We start from the raw sequence: 20,536 nt of genomic DNA on the forward strand, positions 1-20,536 counted from the left end.
GAAGCATCTTGGGAAACTAGTCTCCTTTTCCTATTGCTTTGTGACCTCGACCAAGCCTTTTCTCTGAATCTTAATTTCTTCACTTGTAAAACATGTCATCCTGATAATTAGGCCTGGAGATTCATTTCCAAGGTCATGGAATGGAAAGTTATGTGTTTCTATGGGATGTTCAAGCTGGAGTAGGTGATGTCAAGGTGGGAAGAATCACATCTCATGAAGGGATGGGGTTGCTGGGGATTCTTTTGCTCACCAGCCTATGTCCTACTCTTGGGATGTATCTATAACTCCATTGTGTATGGAAATAAATCCTGTCCTGAGGGAGTCAGACTTTAGACCAGAAGGGTCAAGTAGAAGGCTTGTAGAGGTCTTCTGCTGTGAGCTAGGGGCTGCCTAGGTCCCATGCCCATGTTTGTAGTTAGAGAAGTTCTCAAGAAAGCCATACTCATAAATACTCCAAATCACAGACCACTCACACAAGGACAAATGTATTAAATAATATAATATATGATAAATATTGCTTTTTATTGCTTTTTTCTATAAATTTTTTAGAATGCATAAAGGCATAAAGATCAAAACCAATTCATCCATTGCTTTCTCCAAATCATTCTGTAAAAATAACTTAAGCAACTCTTCAGGGTGGGGGTTGGAGCTTATGCCTCCTCAACGCCAAAACTGACACAGTTCATCTGGAATAAAATCAAAATTCACTGCCATGGTTTCAAAGACCCTCATTAGGTATCCTCAGTACCTAGGAAAAGTCCAGTTTTCCTCACCTCAGGGGTTAATGTCTGCCATCTCAGCCCACAGGCTTCTTCAGGGTCCCTGGCTCTTTGAATCTTTTGTCTTCTGAGAAGTGCTGGGGTCTGCCGGAGAGCCTTCCTTGACTCCCTACTTGTCTTCTGGTTTACTTCACTTTGCTAATAACAGTTGAGAGCCCTTTTTGTATTTGTTCACCTGTTTCTTTTTAGTCTTTCCCACCAGAAAATAAGCTCCATAAGGAGGGGTTTTGCCTGCTGTGTTTTCTGACATGTTCCCAGAATTTATCATAACTACCACATATACAAAGTGCTCTATAGATATTAGTTGAAGGAATGAATGAATGGTGAATCTGAGCATCTGGAGATAGCCACAATTAAATATTTTAGCATTGTGCATGTACACATGTGTATATAAACAAAATGGAATTGTGACTTTGCTTTTCTTTGTAATGACTGAGTAATAGGTTATTTTGAAGACATCATTTATTTAAACTCTCTTCTTTACAACCTAATCAAAAGGAAATATTAGAATAATATGAAGGCAAGTACTCATTTCTAGAGCACTAAGTTTAGTAAGTTAAGTTAAGTAAGTTAAGTAACTTAGCTTAGTAAGCTAAGTTTAAGGAGTGTCCCAATTCCCAGTGGTTTCCTGATATGTACCTCCCTCCCAGCCCCAAACAGATCTATTTATAATGTTAATTTTTCCATGTGCCTGGGGCTCATGGCAAAAAGACAAGTGGTTCATTCTCTCCCCTAGAATACTATCCTCTACCCTTGTCCAATCTGTTCCCTGAACCCACCCAGGACCTCACACTCCCTGTAGCACAGGGATGAGCTATCTTCGGAGGTAGGGAAAGCCCTCTTCACACCCTCTGCCTTCCCCCTCCCCATGAAGAATTAACCAAGCATCCTCACATGGGCACCCATGACTTGCATTCAGCTGCTGACCTCACATGGGAGGAATCTGCCTATCCCCAGCTCTTGACAGTCAGTCCCAGGACAGCAGGCCTTGCTCAAGGAAGTCACACCGGTCTTATGGGTTTCTAGGGGCTTCTATCTGCCAGATCTGCCTCCCGCCCTCTGATTCACAGCATAATGAGAGCTTTGAGGGGAGAGAGTGTGTGTGAACCTTTGGCCACTGGGCAAAGCTAGGGTGTGAGGAGAAGGGTGGATCGGGGAGCTGAGGGAGTATGTGTGTGCAGGGGACAGGTTGGAGAAGCCTCAGCATTTTAGAGGTTCAGAGGCCCCATGCTCTGCCCTCAGATTGCCCCATTTAGAAGCCAGAAATACATGTATATTGGGGAGATTCTCTCCATGTCTGTGTGAGTGATCTCAGAGGCCGCGGGTGCACATGATGAGTCTGGGTAACTGTCCAGCCCCCGCCCAGTGTAATGAGGATGAGCTCATATCCCATGACACATGGCAGAGGCCTTGACCCTAGCTCTTCCCTAACCCAGGGAGGCCCTGGATATTTCTCTCACAGAGGCAGAAACTGGCTGGGTTCTCTTTCTCTCTGAGGGAGACAGTCCATTTGAACTATTGCTTAGGTATAGGGGGAGAGAGTATTGGTTACAGCATTTTACTGCCTTGGAGGGAGGATGTCAAGGATAGTTCTTTGTAAACTGGCAGTATGGGGTGACGGCAGATGGTCCAAGGCAGGTGTCTGTGGTCCCATCTTAGATAGCCATGTCTAAACTGTTTCCTGGTAAGGCAATTCCCCCACTCTCTGAAGCCGCTAAGTTGTCCTTGCTCCCCATAGGCCTCCTCCTCTGACCAGGTCACTGCCACTCACATCATCTCCCAATCTGCCACCCTCACTGATAGGCTCCCCACATGCCCTGAACCCTCCTTATCTGCCTTTGCAGCCTCCTGAACCTGACCTCCTCTCCTCATTCACCTCTTGAGCCCATCTGCTGTTCTGCGAGGGACTAAGGCAAGGAAGGGAGAAGAGAGGGCCAAGAGGCTGATTCTTCCTCCCTGGGCTTCTGGGTTGGCTAGGGTGATGTTCTCCATTAATCTTCCTCTGGCTTCCCCTCCTTGCCCTGTGGGATTGCTAATTCCCACGTTCAGTCCCCAGTGCTGATGGCTGTAGAAAAGCAGTCACAGTTCTGCTCTTGGAACAGTAAGAGGAGCAAAGGCATGAAAGGCTAACAGTAGTGGAGAAATACAAATGCTCAATGCCCTCCCCCTCCAGCTGGCAGGGTGTCCTCCCCCTTGGGCTCACTGTTTGGGCAATCACATTCTTTGTAGTTAAACCTCTGCACCAGGATGCAGCAACGTGCCTGAACTAAGGGGACTTAATTCATAGGGAAGGCCTCATCTGGTGTCTGGTGCACAGGGGCTTCCTAACACAGCCTGGTGCTTGCAAGGGGGCCAAGCCCCTGTAGTGACAGGTGGGCACTGAAGTCTGGAGAGGAGACATAAGTTACCCAAGGACCCACAGATGGTCTGCAGTTGAGTTGGGCTGAAACTCACATGACACTGATCTCCATGTAGTGGACTCTCTTCCCCAACAGGCTGTCTCCCCAGGTGCCTGAGTGTCTAGTGGCGATGACAGGTTGCATGAGATAACCTCAGATATCTTTCAATTTTTTGAGTCAGCCATTTACTGACTGATCCTATTGTGGGCAATTTTAAGTTTTCTGGAAGAAATGCCAATCTTCTCTGGCTCAAATTCAGCCAAAATGTGCTTGGGTTGACCCTCATTAGTCCAGCTCTACTTCCTGGCTGGTGCTGATTTTAATTTTAGCCTAATCCAGCCAGGAGGATGTTACTGTTGAAGGAAGGGCACTGGCCTTGAAGTAAGACAGACCCAGGTTTGAATCTCACTGTACCTTTTGTTATCTGGACAAGTCACATTTACTGTATGGTCCTTAGTTTCTTTGCCTATAAAATGGGGATACAATTACCTCCTTCTCTTCCTGTAAGGATCTGGTGAGGGAATACATGTGGCTAGCACATAGATTGCACTCAAACTGGCTGCTTTGGAATGCAGTGTGTTACTGGCCTAAATATAGAGTTTAAAGGATGCAAGTTATTAAAAAACTGTCAGCTTTAAGTTTCTCATTTTGCCAGTGGGAAACCTGAAGCCCCAAAGTCCCACAGTACATGGGAGTAGAGTGGAGACAGAAGCCAGATCTCCTGATTTCCCATTTGCTCCTTCTGGCTGGCCTGCTCCTGAGCCTCAGGTGGTGCTTCAGCTCAGCCTAGGAGACTGTGCATGTGAGGCTCCATGAAGACTGATTGTGTTCCCTCATACTGGGCTCACTGAAGAATCCAAATGGGAATGCATTCTTATGGCATGATGGTTCCTGGAAGAGCCTGGGGTCCTGTGTGGGCAGGGGAGAGGCAGCCAGGGGAGAGGCAGCCATTGGAGTCTAACCTTGATTTGGACAAAAAAAAAAAAAGGAATCCAGGTGACAGCTGAGGAGTATACAGACAGCCCCATGGGGCCAGTGATGGATGCCAAGTTCTCTGCCAACCACAGAGAATGCAGATGATGGGCAAAGAACATTTGGTATAAGACTTTACCCCAGCTGTGTGCAGGATCTGAAGGCAGTGCCTAGAAGAACACATCTGGTAGAAGGCAGAGAAGAAGAGTGACAAGGCTACAGGTGGAAGGAATAGGGAGGGACATCGCGGAACAGAGACAAGAGGCAAGTGAAGAACAAAAAGGGAGAGAGAGAACAAGCCCATCTGTGTACTCTCCTGAGAAGGGGTGCCAATGGTCAGACAAGTCAAAGGAGGCAGGGGCACCTCAGGACTTGGCCAACCTCCCTGCCCCTCTGCCTCCCCTACTAATTAAGGAGTGATGGGGGTGGGGGACACCTGACCCTGCATCAGCTGCCTCCTGAGAGGAGTAATTGCTCTTAAAATGACTTTTGAAAGGGGTTGCATGTATAAGGAGTATGTGCATGCACAGGTGGGTGTGTAGGAGTGTATGGGAGTGTGTGTGAGCATGTGCAGGTGTGTGTGGTGGGGGTGATCTGGCAACATATCTGATCCTGGAGGAGAGGCTTTCACCAAGAGGAGTTAGTGCCTGCATTTCCCTGCCTCTCTTGGGTCCTACTGAGGCCCTGTGAGCAGTCCCAACATGGCCTCTTTCCAACCTCATCTGTAATCTGTGTTTGTGAACAGTTCTTCATGAAACTGTCCAACTGCTCTAGGCCTCCAGATGGGTTGGTGTGGTCCAGACTATATAACAATGCCTATTCTGTCCTCCTTGAACCATGCCTCCTCACTTACTATCTCCAGCAAACCAGGCCATAGTGCAGTCAGGGCAAGTGTTGGCAGCTGGGGCCCCAGTCGGGCCAGTGTACTGGTGAGAGCCTTGGCATGCCACACTACCCTCCCAGTTAGACAGGGAGATACAACAGCTGACCTTAGAAAACCCTAGATTTGAGGGGGGGCACCCCACTTCTGCTCTCAGGAAAGTCCCATCTGATAGAGCAACAGGTACAGAAACTGAGAGATGGGTGTACTCTGATGCCATGCCATGTAAGCACTCAGCTACCTGACCTGTGCATGGATATAAGTGAGAACAGACCAGGGCTATAAGAGTCTCCCTGGGGGGGCACCTGGGTGGCTCAGTTGGTTAAGCGACTGCCTTCGGCTCTGATCATGATCCTGGAGTCCCAGGATCAAGTCCCACATCAGGCCCTCTGCTCATCAGGGATGCAGCTTCTTCCTCTGCCTCTAGCCCCTTTCATGCTCTCTCTCTCTCTCAAATGAATAAAATCTTTAAAAAAAAAAAAAAAAAGAAGAAGAGTCTCCCTGGGGAGAATGTGAAGGAAACAAACCCATAAGTCCTCCTGTGTATGAGACATAGTGCTGAATACTCCTTATCATCTAGCTTAATCCTCCACACAATACGGATGAAGGGATGAGACACAGAGTAGTATAACAACTGGCCAGTGGTCCCACAGCTGGCAAGCGCATCAAACAAGGAGTCTCTGGTCCCAGACCAACCTCTCTCTCCACCACTGAAGACAGAGATGCCCATTGAATAGGATGGATATGGGAATCCTGTTGCAGTCCCAGGAAGAGCCCACTGTTGTCACAGAGGAAGACCAGAGAGCTGCAAAATGCACACAGGCAAGATGGAAACTGCAAGTGTTATTTGCCTGCCACTCAAGTTTTACTAGAAAGCCTGCTTGGCGTGGGATGGGGCACAAAGGGGAGAGAGAGGTCAGAGGGCTTTGAGGGAGAAAGATAGGTCCAGGGCTTCTCCTTACAGGCAAGTTCTTGCTTGCTGGTCTTCAGCCTTGCCTCCTCTCTCCCCTGTGCCCTGGCCTCTGGTGCTTCTCCTCGGAGCCTGTGGACCCCGTCACTCCAGAGCTAGCTCCCTCCCCAGTAAAGGATCTAGGCCCAAGATTTGGTGCTGGAGGGGCCTTCACAGTCAGTGAGTCCAGCCCTAGACTTGGAGCTTTGGTTTGGAAAGAATGACACAGTCTAGAGAGAGGAAGGATCATACTAGGGTCAGTGACAGGTTTGGGCCAGGCCCAGCTCTCCTGAGTTCACTTTTACTCATCTTTATGCCTTTGTGCATCCCATTCTCTTTGTTGGTACACCTTTTTCACCTGCTTTATTGCTTTTTTGTCTGACTGCTATTTATTGAGAGGTTCCCCTAAGTGCATGTTCTAGGTACCATGGTCACAACATCGAACAGAATAGGTGAATATCCCCACCCTTCCAAAGCCATCATTATGTGCAGGAGGCAGACAACAAGCAAAATAAACATACACCCAGAGTATAAAGCATGTTAGAAATACTGTGTAGAAAATAGGGCAAAAAGGTTTGTGGAGTGCTAGGGGAGGGGGATGTGTTTTATTTTAAATGGAGTAATCAGGACAGACTCACAGCAACAACATGATGAAAATGACATCAGTGTGAGGATGTGGGGAGAGGGAAGAGCAGGGGCCATGTCCCTGAGGCAGGAGCCTGCCTGGCACGTTCGGGAACCAGCAAGCAAGCCAGTGTCTGGCAGGCCTGTATCTGGGCATGTATGAACAAGGGACAGAGATGTAAGAGATGAGAGTGCAGGAGCAGGTGATGGTGGGCAGTGCAGTAAATTATGCAGCAGCTTGGGCTTTCATGGTGAATGAGCTGAGAACCACAGGAGAGTGCTGTACAGAGCAATGGCATCATCTGACTTACTTTGAAAGAGGTCTCCCTGGTAAGGATGCAGCAGGTTGAACCATAAAAGTCAGTTGTATTAACATAGTAATGGCTTCAAACTAGGGGGATAGAAGTAGAGGCAGGGAGAAGTGGTCAGATTACAGATGTGTTTTAACAATAGAATCAGTAAGAGTCTCTAACAGATTGGATAAAAGGTACAGATATGGGACGCCTGGGTGACTCAGTGGGTTCAGTGTCTGCCTTTGGCTCAGGTCATGATCTCAGGGTCCTGGGATCAAGTCCTGCATTGAGCATTGCGTAAGGCTCCCCACTCTGCAGGGAGTCTGCTTCTCCCTCTGCCTGGCACTCCTCCTGCTTGGGCTCTCTCTCTCTCTCCCTCTCTCTCTCTCTGAGAAATAAATACATTTTTTTAAAAAGTACAGATGGGAGGAGAAAATGACTCAAAAGTTCTTGGTCTGAATGGCTGTAAAGATGGGAGCTCTCATTCACAGTGACAGGGAAAACCATAGGTTTTGTGGAAAAGATCAATAGTGAGCACTTTGGGGTGTGTTAAGCTTGGGATGCCCATTAGACACCCAAATAGACAGATACACCAGTCTTGAGTTCAGAACCAGGGTTCATGCAATGGTTGTAAGTTTGGAATCACCACTGTATAAATGGCATTTAAATCATGAGCCAGGATGAGATCATCATGGGAATGAATACAGACAGAAAAGAAGAGAGGCTCAAGGACAGTCTCCTGAATCACTCCAGTATTAAGTGGTCAGATGAGAAGGAACAAGTGAAGAAGACTGAAGAAAACTGGGGAAGAGATCCAGTGAAGTAAGAGATCCAGAAGAATGGGATCTGCCCATTCCCCATGTGGAAACGTGGCCATGGAGGGGAATGGACACCTGGGGATATGCTGTACAGATGAGAACGGAGAATGTCCACAGTGCTGGGAAATGTGGAGTCTGTTGGTGACATTGACAAGGCAGCCAAAGGCAGCAGTGAGTATGAAAGCCAGATTGCAGTGACTTGAAGAATGAAGGAGAAAAGGGAACAGTGAGCATAGACAGTATTTCCAAAAAAAAAAAAAATGTAGTGAGAAGAAGAAAATGAAGAGGGTACCAGCCAGTGCTGACTCTCCTCCTCCAGTTTCTAAACCCCACACCTGCTTTCACCCTTCCTCTGCTGGGGAGCTGTCACTGACAAATAATAATCCATGAGGCCCTGGTTGTGCTACAGACCGTGTTCATCTCAGGCCTTCAGCCACTCCCCAGTTCCTACTTGTGGAGCCTGGGACTATCCCACTTGCTCCCTATTCCTGAGGACCTCTTCTGCAGATGTCCCCACAACCTACTTCTGTACATCAGCTAGACCTCTATTCAAAATATCACCTCCCTGAGAAAATTCCTTCTACCTTACCTAAAATAGATCACTCAGTGCACCATACTATCTGTTTCATTATAGCTCTCATTGCTTTCTGAACTTACACTATTAATCTATGTGCTTGCTTCACTAAAATATAAGTTCAGGAGAGTGGAGCTCCTGACTGTGTGGGCTTCCCAATTTCTCCGGCACCTAGGACCATGCTTGGCTCATAGTCCCATACATCCATCACCTTCCTAAATACTTCTTGAGGGAATGAAACTATTCATGTTAAAAAGAGGTAGCTCCAAATTTCCCATAAGTAAATTTAACATCTAATATCTACTCATCATTCCCGATGATGGAAAACTTCATCTGTTCAAAACCTGATAAACTAAGCCAAGTCTGTGTTAACCTCAGGCAATGTAAGATCCCATCTCCCACTCCTGCTCTTACCCCTCAGATTTATTTAAGCCTGCTTTCTGGAAGGCATAGTTTTTTAGATGTCTGCCATGAATCCCCAAAGCCTACTTAGAAACTTAAGAATGTCTGTTTTGAGGCTCTAGCCCTAGACCCTTACCTGGAGTGTGTGTTACCAACTAGAGTGGGGTGCTTTGTGGGAAAGAAGAGATGAGGTTGCAACATTCCAAAACTCTGCCTCTCCCCCATGCCATCTCTCCTTTGTTGGGCAGTGCTGACATTTATTTGGGGCTCAAACAAATGATTGGTAAAACAGAATGAAGTGCCTCTTCTGGTGAAGGTAAGGTAAGAAAGAACAGATTTGGGGTGCCTGGTGGCTCAGTGGGGTAAGCCTCTGCCTTTGGCTCTGGTCATGGTCTTAGGGTCCTGGGATCGAGCCTGCATCAGGCTCTCTGCTCAGCAGGGAGCCTGCTTTCACCTCTCTCTCTCTGCCTGCTGCTCTGTCTACTTGTGATCTCTCTCTTGTCAAATTAATAAATAAAATCCTAAAAAAAGAGAGCAGATTTATCCTTCTACCTTAAAAAGAGTTAAAAAGAAAAAAAAAGACACAATACATGTGGCAATGGAAGTTAAGATACTAAACACATCGGGCAATGAAGGAAAAATAAAGACTTTTTCAGAACTTAAAGTTGAAATAATACCAGCAGACTCTGAACTATGAGAAATGTTAAAGCTTCAGGATAAAGGGAAGTGATACAAAATGGAATTATGGATTCACACAGCGGAAGAAAGAGTCCTATAAATGGTAACTACCTGTATAAAAGCAAGAGTTTCATTAACTGTTTAAACCTACTTAAAGAGTAGATAATTATTTAAAGCAAAATTGAAAGCAATGCATTATGAGAATATAATCTGTATATATATAATGCATATGTATAACATGTAGAAGAGAAATGTATCATATCACTAGCACAGGGGTCAGAAGGAGAGAAAGGGTATCATATTGTTTACAAGTTCTTACACTGCCAGGTGAGGGGTACAATGTAAAGGTGGCTGTGCTGAGTTAAAGATCCATTCCATAAATCCTAATGTAACCAAAATCACACAGCAAAGAGTTACAGAGAATAAGTCAAAAAATGGAGATGAATCAGGATTATATAAAAGACTCTGTACAAAATAAAACAGAAAATAAGTAAACAAGCGTGAAGACGTTAGATTTAAACTCAAGCATATCAATGATCACATTAAAAGCACCAATCTAAATAAATACTCTGACTAGAAGACACAGATTGTCAGATTGAATTTTAAGACTTGACTATATATTATCTGGAAGGAATCCATTTTAAATAAAAGGACACAAATAGGTTAAAAGTAAAGTGAGGGGAACAGAAATGTTTAGTCTCTACCAATCAAAAGAAAGCTGAAGTGGGTTATTGACTTCTAAGTAGAATTTAGAGCAAAGGATATCATTGGGGATAAAAGGTTATTTTTTAAAAAGATTTTATTTATTGACATGGGGGAGAGAGAGAGATCATAGTTAGGCAGAGAGGTAGGCAGAGAGAGAGGGGGAAGCAGGCTCCCTGCTGAGCAGAGAGCCTGATGCGGGGCTCGATCTCAGGACCCTGAGATCATGAGCTGCGCCGAAGGCAGTGGCTTAACTCACTGAGCCACCCAGGCACCCCCCAACTTGTCAAATATTTAATAAAGAATTATGGAAGCTAGAAAAAGAAAATCATTCTTAGGGGCTTTCACAATGCCTTTAGAAACCAGTGAGTTTTGTTGAGGTTCGTATGTGCAGCCTTCCTTCCAGGGATGTTGTCGAGGTCAGGACAGATAGCAGCCATCTGGGCTCTTTTAAAGGGAATCCAGTTATCAATTCCAGGCCATTCTCTTGGAGTATTTTGACCATCTAATGAATTAAGTCTTTTCCTATTTAGTAAATTTTCTCTTCCATATATGGTATAAATAATATCTTACCTGGAAAGGTAGCTGTGACTCATGGTTGACATACTTGTCTTTTTAAATTGCAGATCTATTATATATTTAAAAAAATAAATCAGTCCTTACAGATAATGTAATTCTAGATTTGTGCACTAAAATAGAGTTTCTAGTCTAATGAGTTCTTTTCCTTCCAGGGTCTTTACAACGTCCAAGAACTTGTCTCTCAGCTCCTAGGTGTCGTCTTCATCCAGTTTCCCAGGATTTCAGCACCCCCAGCCCCTGACTGCACTGGGCGCCAGCACAGCATCCATAGCAACCCCCATTCCTCACCCTATACAGGGCTCGTTGCTACCCTATGGCCAACTTGGGATGCCTCTGACACCATCAGCTATTGCTAGATCCATGCAGGAGAGTAGCCTGACATTCCCCTCATTCCACATGCCCTGGTACCATCACTACTTTCAGCAGGGGCCCTATGCTGCTATCCAAGGACTGTGCCATTCCTCTGCTGTGATGACACCATTTGTATGACTCTTCTAAACCTAGGAGAATCCAGATCTAGAATGTGCAAATGGGTATGGAAATACAGGGCAAGGTTGTGTGGGTGGGATGTCGGGGGTTAGAGCAAGAGCTCTCCAGGAGACATGGGACCTATTAAAGAGGAAAGCAGGACTCACAATTAAACCTACTGCTGAGGGAGTGCACCACAGACCAGGAGTCATGTGTAGTTTGGGGACAGCTTAAAAGGCCATTTTTTAAAGATTAAGGGGCAATTTATGAAGAGGATATAATAAATCTAAGTGTTTATGCATCTAACAAGAGATTTCCAAAATATGTAAAGTAAAATTATTAAAATGACAAGAAAAATAGAGGAATCTATAGTTATGGTCAGAGATCTCAATATGACTCATTTAATACCTGACAAAACAAGGGCTATAAAATCAGTAGAGATGTAGAAGACTTGAACTACACTGCCCAACAAATTAACCTGATCGATACTACTGATTACTCCAAGCAATGACAGTAGAATGGATTTTCTTTTCAAGTGGACATGGAGTATTTATCAAGATGGAGCATACTCTGGTCCATAAAACAAGACTCAATAAATTTAAAAGGATTCAAGTCATACAAACTATGTTATTTGACCATAGAGGAATAAAATTAGGAATAATAGGAAGATCTTTTTAAAATATTCCAACATGGGGCACCTGGGTGGCTCAGTCATTAAGCATCTGTATTTGGCTCAGGTCAAATCCCAGGGTCCTGGGAGGGAGCCCCGCATCAGGATCCCTGCTCAGTGGGAAGCCTGCTTCTGCCTCTCCCACTCCCTCTGCTTCTCTTCCCTTTCTCACTCTGTCTCTCTCTGTCAAATAAATTTTAAAAATCGTTTAAAAAATCTCCTAACGTTTGGAAAATAATAATTTAAAATAGTTATAACTAACTCATGGATCAAAGGATAAATCAAAAAGGAAATTAAGAAGTCTTTTCAACCGGAAAATAAAAACAACATATCAAACATTTTTAAATGTAGCTAAAACAGCACTTAAAGGAGAATTTATAGCATGAAATGTACATATTAGAAGAAGAAAGATTTCTAATTAATGGCCTGGGCCATCATCCTAAGAAACAATAGAAAAGAAAAACAAATTAAAATCAGAGTAAGCAGAAGAAAGGAAATGATACGGATGAGATCAGGCATCAGTAAAATAAAAACTGAAAGCAACATAGAAGACCAATGAAACAAGCAAACAAACAAACAAAAATGGTTCTTTCAAAAGATTGACAAAATCAATAAAGATACTAGAGTGGAGCATAAGGAATAATACAGAGTGCATGGGGAGATGGAGGGGAGAAGGGAGTTGGGGGAAATTGGAGGAGGAGATGAACCATGAGAGACTGTGGACTCTGAAAAACAATCTGAGGGTTTGGGAGGGGCAGGGGTGGGAGGTTGGGTGAGGCTAGTGGTGGGTATTATGGAGGCCACTTGTTGCATGGAGCACTGGGTGTGGTGCATAAACAATGAATTCTGGAACACTGAAAAGAAATTTAAAAAATAAATAAAAGTTTAAAAAAATATACTAGACAGACTGAGCAGGAAAAAAAAGAGAGAAGACATAAATGACCAATACTAGGAACAAAAGAGGTCATCTTATTACAAATTCTATAGGTATTAAAAACAATAAAGGTAGACTATCAACAATTTTATGACAATAAATAAAATGCCATAAAAACTTTATGTCAACAGATAAAATATATTTCCTAAGAGACAAAAACTAGCAAAGTTCATTCAAAAGGAAATAGAGAATCTGAAACATTCTAAATCAGATAAAGAAATTATATTTTTAATTAAAAACCTTCCCACAAAGAAATCTCCAAGCACAGATGGTGAATTCTGCCAAATAATGAAGGAGGGGCACCTGGGTGGCTCAGTCAGTTAAGTGTCTGCCTTTGGCTCAGGTCATGATCCCATGGTCCTGGGGTAGAAGTTCCCCACTTGGCTTCCTGCTCAGTGGGGAGCCTGCTTCTTCCTTTCCCTCTGCTGCTCTCCCTGCTTGTGTTCTCTGTCTCTCTCTCTCTTTCTCTCTGTCAAATAAATAAATAAAATCCTTTAAAAAAATATAAGGAAGGAATTAAACCAATTCTCTCATAAACTGCTCTAGAAACTGAAGGAAAGGGACTACTTCTTATTTTATAAGAAAAAAACAAAACAAAACAAAACTATAGACCAATAACCTTCATTAATATAGAGGCAAAACTTAGGCATCTCGAGGGAAGAGTCAAGATGGCGGAGAAGTAACAGACTGAGATGACATCAGGTAGCAGGAGATCAGCTAGATAGTTTATCAAACCATTCTGAACACCTACAAATCCAACAGGAGATTGAAGAGAAGAAGAGCAGAAATTCTAGAAACAGAAAATTGACCACTTTCTGAAAGGTAGGACTGGCAGAGAAGTTAATCCAAAGTGACGGGAAGATAGACCCCATGGGGAGGGTCTGGCTCCCTGCAAGTGGAGGAGCAATGAAGCACAAAATCAGAACTTTTAAAAGTCTGCTCCAGAACTTTTAAAAGTCACCCCGGCTTATCGCTCCAGAGGATAAGCTGGGGTGAAGCCCACAAGGGGACATCATGGTCTCAGGTCCCGTGGGGTCACAGAAGGGTTGGGGGTGTCTGAGTGTCACAGAGCTTGCAGGCATTAGGGCAGGGAAGCTGGCTACAGAGACAGAGCCTAGGAGTGAGCTCTCAACTCGGGGTTACCTTAAATTGTAAACAGTGAGGCTACTGCTCTTTGAGAAGGGACCCCACAAGATCCAGGGACACCCCCCTGGAAGAGCGGTAGAGATCTGCAGGATTTGGAGACTCTGGGTGGGGCTGTGTGCCAGAGACAGAGATGCTTGGTCACAGGCTGGGTGAGCTTGGAGCGCAGCCAGAGGCCAGGGAGACGGGAGTGATTGAGTGCTTTTCTCCGAGGGTGCACTGAGAAGTGGGGCCTGAGCTCTTGGCTCCTCCAGGCCAGAGATTGGGAGGCTGCCATTTTCATTCCTGTCCTCCAGAACTCTATGGAGAGCGTTCAGAGAACAGAAGCTCCCGAAAGTGAACCCGAGCAGATTCTTAGCCCTGCCCCTGGTAAGGGTGGTACAATTCCACCTTGGGCAAAGATGCTTGAGAATCACTACAATAGGCCCCTCCCCAAGAAGATCAGCAAGAAATCCAGCCAAAACCAAGTTCACTTACCAAGGAGAACAGTGGAATTCCAGAGGAGGAGAAAGCAAAGCATGGAATTCATGGCTTTCTCCCCATGATTCTTTAGTCTTGCAACGTTAATTTTTTTAAATTTAATTTTTTCTTATGCCAAATTGTTTTTAACTTTTACTCTTTCCTCTTTTAATGTTTTTTAAGCCAGTTTATCTTAAAAATACCTTTCGTTAAAAAAAAACAACTCTTTTGAACCTCCATTATTATAGTCATATTTTATCCTTCACTGTATCTAACTTTATTTTTTGTATACACACAGGGTTTTTTCCTTCTAAAAAAAATTGGGGTACAAATTCTTCTAATAGATCAAAATATACCCTAAATCTAGCACAGGGCTTTATTCTAGTCCCCAGCCTGAACAAATTCTCTCCACTTTCTGTTTCTTTATTCTCCCAACCAACTTATCTTATCAACTCCTTTTTAAGAAATTTTTTAAAAAAATTTTCATCTTTATAGTCATATTTCATCCCTTCATCGTGTTTACCCTTATATATGTTTTTCATTCTTTAAAATTTGGAGAGGTAGTTTCTTCTAAAGACCAAAATAATCCCCAAATGAAGTGGGTGATCCTGTTCTATTTATCAATCTAATATAAATATTTTCTTCTTTATATATTTTCTTTATTTTTTTCTTATTTAAATTTTTTTTCTGAACTACTTTTTACCCCCTTTCTTCTGCCCATGATTTGGGGTCTCTTCTGATTTGGTTAAAGCACATTTTCCTGGGGTTTTTGCCACCCTTTTAGTATTTTATTCACTCCTTCATATATTCTTATCTGGATAAAATGACAAGGCAGAAAAACTCACCCCCCCCCCCAAAAAAAAAAACAAGAGGCAGTACCAAAGGCTAGGGACCTAATCAATACGGACATCAGCAATATGTCAGATCTAAAGTTCAGAATGATGATTCTCAAGGCACTAGCTGGGCTCGAAAAAGGCATGAAAGATATTAGAGAAACCGTGTCTGGAGAAATAAAAGCCCTTTCTGGAGAAATAAATCTAACCAAGTTGAAATTAAAAAAAAAAAAAGCTATTAATGAGGTGCAATCAGAAATGGAGGCTCTTACTGCTAGGACAAATGAGGCAGAAGAGAGAATTAGTGATATAGAAGACCAAATGACAGAGAATAAAGAAGCTGAGCAAAAGAGAGACTAACAACTACTGGACCACGAGGGGAGAATTCGAGAGATAAGAGATACCATAAGACGAAACAACATTAGAATAGTTGGGATTCCAGAAGAAGAAGAAAGAGAAAGGGGAGCAGAAGGTATATTGGAGAGCATTATTGGAGAGAATTTCCCTAACGTGGCAAAGGGAACAAGCATCAAAATCCAGGAGGTGCAGAGAACCCTCCTCAAAATCAATAAGAATAGGTCCACACCCCATCATCCAATAGTAAAATTTACAAGTCTTAGCGATAAAGAGAAAATCCTGAAAGCAGCCTGCGACAAGAAGTCTGTAACATACAATGGTAAAAATATTAGACTGGCAGTGGACTTATCCACTGCCACTTATTCTGGCAGGCCAAGAGGTACTGGCATGATATATTCAGAGCATTAAACGAGAAAAAAACATGCAGCCAAGAATACTATATCCATCTAGGCTATCACTGAAAATAGAAGGAGAGATAAAAAGCTTCCAGGACAAACAAAAACTAGAAGAGTTTGTAAACACCAAACCAGCTCTACAGGAAATATTGAAAGGGGTCCTCTAAGCAAAGAGAGAACCTAAAAGTAGTAGATCAGAAAGGAACAGAGACAATATACAGTAATAGTCATCTTACAGGCAATACAATGGCAATAAATTCATATCTCTCAATAGTTACCCTGAATGTCAATGGGTTAAATGCCCCAATCAAAAGATACAGGGTATCAGAATGGATAAAAACAAAACAAAACCCATCAATATGCTGCCTACAAGAAACTCATTTTAGACCCGAAGACACCTCCAGATTTAAAGTGAGGGGGTGGAAAACAATGTACCATGCTAATGGACATCAAAAGAAAGCTGAGGTGGCAATCCTCGTATCAGATCAATTAGATTTTAAGCCAAAGACTATAATAAGAGATGAGGAAGGACACTATATCATATTCAAAGGGTCTGTCCAACAAGAAGATCTAACAATTTTAAATATGTATGCCCCGAATATGGGAGCAGCCAAATATATAAACCAATTAATAACAAAATCAAAGAAACCAATCAACCATAATACAATAATAGTAGGGGACTTTAACACTCCCCTCACTGAAATGGACAGATCATCCAAGCAAAAGATCAGCAAGGAAATAAAGGCCTTAAATGACACACTGGACCAGATGGACATCACAGATATATTCACAACATTCCATCCCAAAGCAACAGAATACACACTCTTCTCTAGTGCACATGGAACATTCTCCAGAATGGATCCCATCCTGGGTCATAACTCAGGTCTCAACCAGTATCAAAAGATTGGGATCATTCCCTGCATATTTTCAGACCACAATGCTCTGAAGCTAGAACTCGAGCACAAGAGGAAATATGGAAAGAACCCAAATACATGGAGACTAAGGAGCATCCTTCTAAAGAATGAATGGGTCAACCAGGAAATTAAAGAAGAATTGAAAAAGAATTCATGGAAACAATTGATAATGAAAACACAATGGCTCAAAATCTGTGGGACACAGTAAAGGCAGTCCTGAGAGGAAAATATATAGCAATACAAGCCTTTCTCAAGAAACAAGAAAGGTCTCAAATACACAACCTAACCCTACACCTAAAGGAGCTGGAGAAAGGACACCAAAGAAAGATTAAACCCAGCAGGACAAGAGAAATAATAAAGATCAGAGCAGAAATCAATGAAATGGAAACCTAAATAAATAAATAAATAAATAAATAATAGAACAAATTAAACAAAAGTAGGAGCTGGTTCTTTGAAAAAATTAATAAGATTGATAAACCCCTGGCCAGACTTCCCAAAAAGAAAAGAGAAAGGACCCAAATAAATAAAATCATGAATGAAAGAGGAGAGATCACAACCAACACCAAAGAAATACAAACAATTGTAAGAACATATTATGAGCAATTATATGCCAGGAAATTTGACAATCTGGAAGAAATGGATGCATTCCTAAAGACATATAAACTACAACTGAACCGGGAAGCAATCAAACCCATAACCAGTAAGGAGACTGAAGCAGTCATAAGAAATCTCCCAACGGGGGCACCTGGGTGGCTCAGTGGGTTAAAGCCTCTGCCTTCGGCTCAGGTCATGATCCTGGGGTCCTGGGATCGAGCCCCACATCCGGCTCTCTGCTCTGCGGGGAGCCTGCTTCCTCCTCTCTCTCTGCCTGCCTCTCTGTCTGCTTGTGATCTCTGTCAAATAAATAAATAAAACCTTAAAAAAAAATCTCCCAACAAACAAGAGCCCAGGGCCAGACAGCTTCCCCAGGGAATTCTACCAAACATTTAAAGAAGAATTAATTCCTATTCTCATGAAACTGTTCCAGAAAATAGGAATGGAAGCAAAACTTCCAAACTCATTTTATGAGGCCAGCATTACCTTGATCCCAGGTAATCAGATCCCAGACAATCAAATCAGATCCCATCAAAAAAGAGAATTACAGACCAATATACTTGATGAACACAGATGCGAAAATTCTCACCAAAATACTAGCCAATAGGATCCAACAGTACATTAAAAGGATTATTCTGCACGACCAAGTGGGATTTATTCCAGGGCTGCAAGTTTGGTTCAACATCTTTAAATCAACCAATGTGATACCATACATTAATTAAAGAAAGAACAAGAACCATATAATACTCTCAATAGATGCTGAAAAAGCATTTGACAAAGTACAGCATCCTTTCTTGATCAAAACTCTTCAAAGTGTAGAGATTGAGGGCACATACCTCAATACCATCAAAGCCATCTATGAAAAACCCACCACGAATATCATTCCCAATGGAGAAAAACAGAGCTTTTCCATTAAGGTCAGGAACACGGCAGGGATGTCCATTATCACCACTGCTATTCAACACAGTACTAGAAGTCCTAGTCTCAGCAATCAGACAACAAAAAGAAATTAAAGCCATCCAAATCAGCAAAGAAGAAGTCAAACTATCACTCTTTGCAGATGATATGCTACTTTATGTGGAAAACGCAAAAGACTCCACTCCAAATCTGCTAGAACTTGTACAGGAATTCAGTAAAGTGTCAGGATATAAAATCAATGCACAGAAATCAGTTGCATTTCTTTACACCAACAACAAGACAGAAGAAAGAGAAATTAAGGAGTCAATCCCACTTACAATTGCACCCCAAACCATAAGATAACCTAGGAATAAACCTAATCAATGAGGCAAAGAATCTATACTCAGAAAACTATAAAGTACTCATGAAAGAAATTGAGGAAGACACAAAGAAATGGAAAAGTGTTCCATGCTCATGGATTGGAAGAACAAATATTGTGAAAATGTCTATGTTACCTAAAGCAATCTACACATTCAATGCAATCCCTATCAAAATCCCATCCACTTTTTTCAAGGAAATTGAAGAAATAATCCTAAAATTTATATGGAACCAGAAAAGATCTCGAATAGCCAGAGAGATATTGAAAAAGAAAGCCAAAGTCAGTGGCATCACAATTCCAGACTTCAAGCTCTATTACAAAGCTGTCATCATCAAGACAGTATGGTACTGGCACAAAAATAGACATATAGATCAATGGAACATAATAGAGAACTCAGAAATAGACTCTCAACTCTATGGTCAACTAATCTTTGACAAAGCAGGAAAGATTGTCCAATGGAAAAAAGACAGTCTCTTCAACAAATGGTCTTGGGAAAATTGGACAGTCACATGCAGAAAAATGAAACTGAACCATTTCCTTACACCACACGTGAAAATAAACACAAAATGGTTGAAGGACCTCAATGTGAGAGAGGAATCCATCAAAATCCTTGAGGAGAACTCAGGCAGCAACCTCTTTGACCTCAGCTGCAGCAACTTCTTCCTAGGAACATCACCAAAGGCAAGGGAAGCAAGGGCAAAAATGAACTGTTGGGACTACATCAAGATGAAAAGCTTTTGCCCAGCAAAGGAAACAGTCAACAAAACCAAAAGTCAACTGACAGAATGGGAGGAGATATTTGCAAACGACATATCAGATAAAGGGCTAGTATCCAAAATCTATGAAGAACTTATCAAACTCAACACCCAAAAAACAAATAATCCAATCAAGAAATGGGCAGAGGACATGAACAGACATTTCTGCAAAGAAGACATCCAGATGGCCAACAGACACATGAAAAAGTGCTCCACATGCCTCGGCATCAGGGAAATACAAATCAAAACCACAATGAGATACCACCTCACACCAGTCAGAATGGCTAAAATTAACAAATCAGGAAATGACAGATGCTGGTGAGGATGCAGAGAAAGGGGAACTCTCCTACACTGTTGGTGGGAATGCAAGCTGGTGCAACCACTCTTTAAAACAGCATGGAGGTTCCTCGAAAAGTTGAAAATAGAGCTACACAACGACTCAGCAATCACACTACTGGGTATTTACACTGAAGATACAAATGAAGTGATCCGAAGGGGCACATGCACCCGAATGTTTATAGCAGCAATGTCCACAGTAGCCAAACTATGGAAAGAACCTAGATGTCCATCAACATATGAATGGATAAAGAAGAAGTGGTATATATATATAATGGAATACTATGCAGCCACCAAAAGAAATGAAATCTTGTCATTTTTGATGATGTGGATGGAACTAGAGGGTATTATGCTGAGTGAAATAAGTCAATCAGAAAAAGACAATTATCATATGATCTCCCTGATATGAGGAAGTTGAGAGGCAATGAGGGGGTTTGGGGGTTAGGATAGGAAAAAATGAAACAAGATAGAATTGGGAGGGTGACAAACCATAAGAGACTCTTAATCTGACAAAACAAACTGAGGGTTGCCGAGGGGAGGGGTGTAGGGAGAGGGTGGTGGGGTTATGGACATTGGGGAAGGTATGTGCTATGGTGAGTGCTGTGAAGTGTGTAAACCTGGCAATTCACAGATCTGTACCCCTGGGGGTTAATACATTATATGTTAATAAAAAATATAGAGAGGCAAAACTTAAAATTTTAGCAAATCAAGTAAAAGAACATGTAAGAAGGATTAAACAACTCAGTCAAATAG

This window comes from Martes martes, assembly GCF_963455335.1.
Source record: "Martes martes genome assembly, chromosome: 4".
Lineage (NCBI taxonomy): Eukaryota > Metazoa > Chordata > Mammalia > Carnivora > Mustelidae > Martes > Martes martes.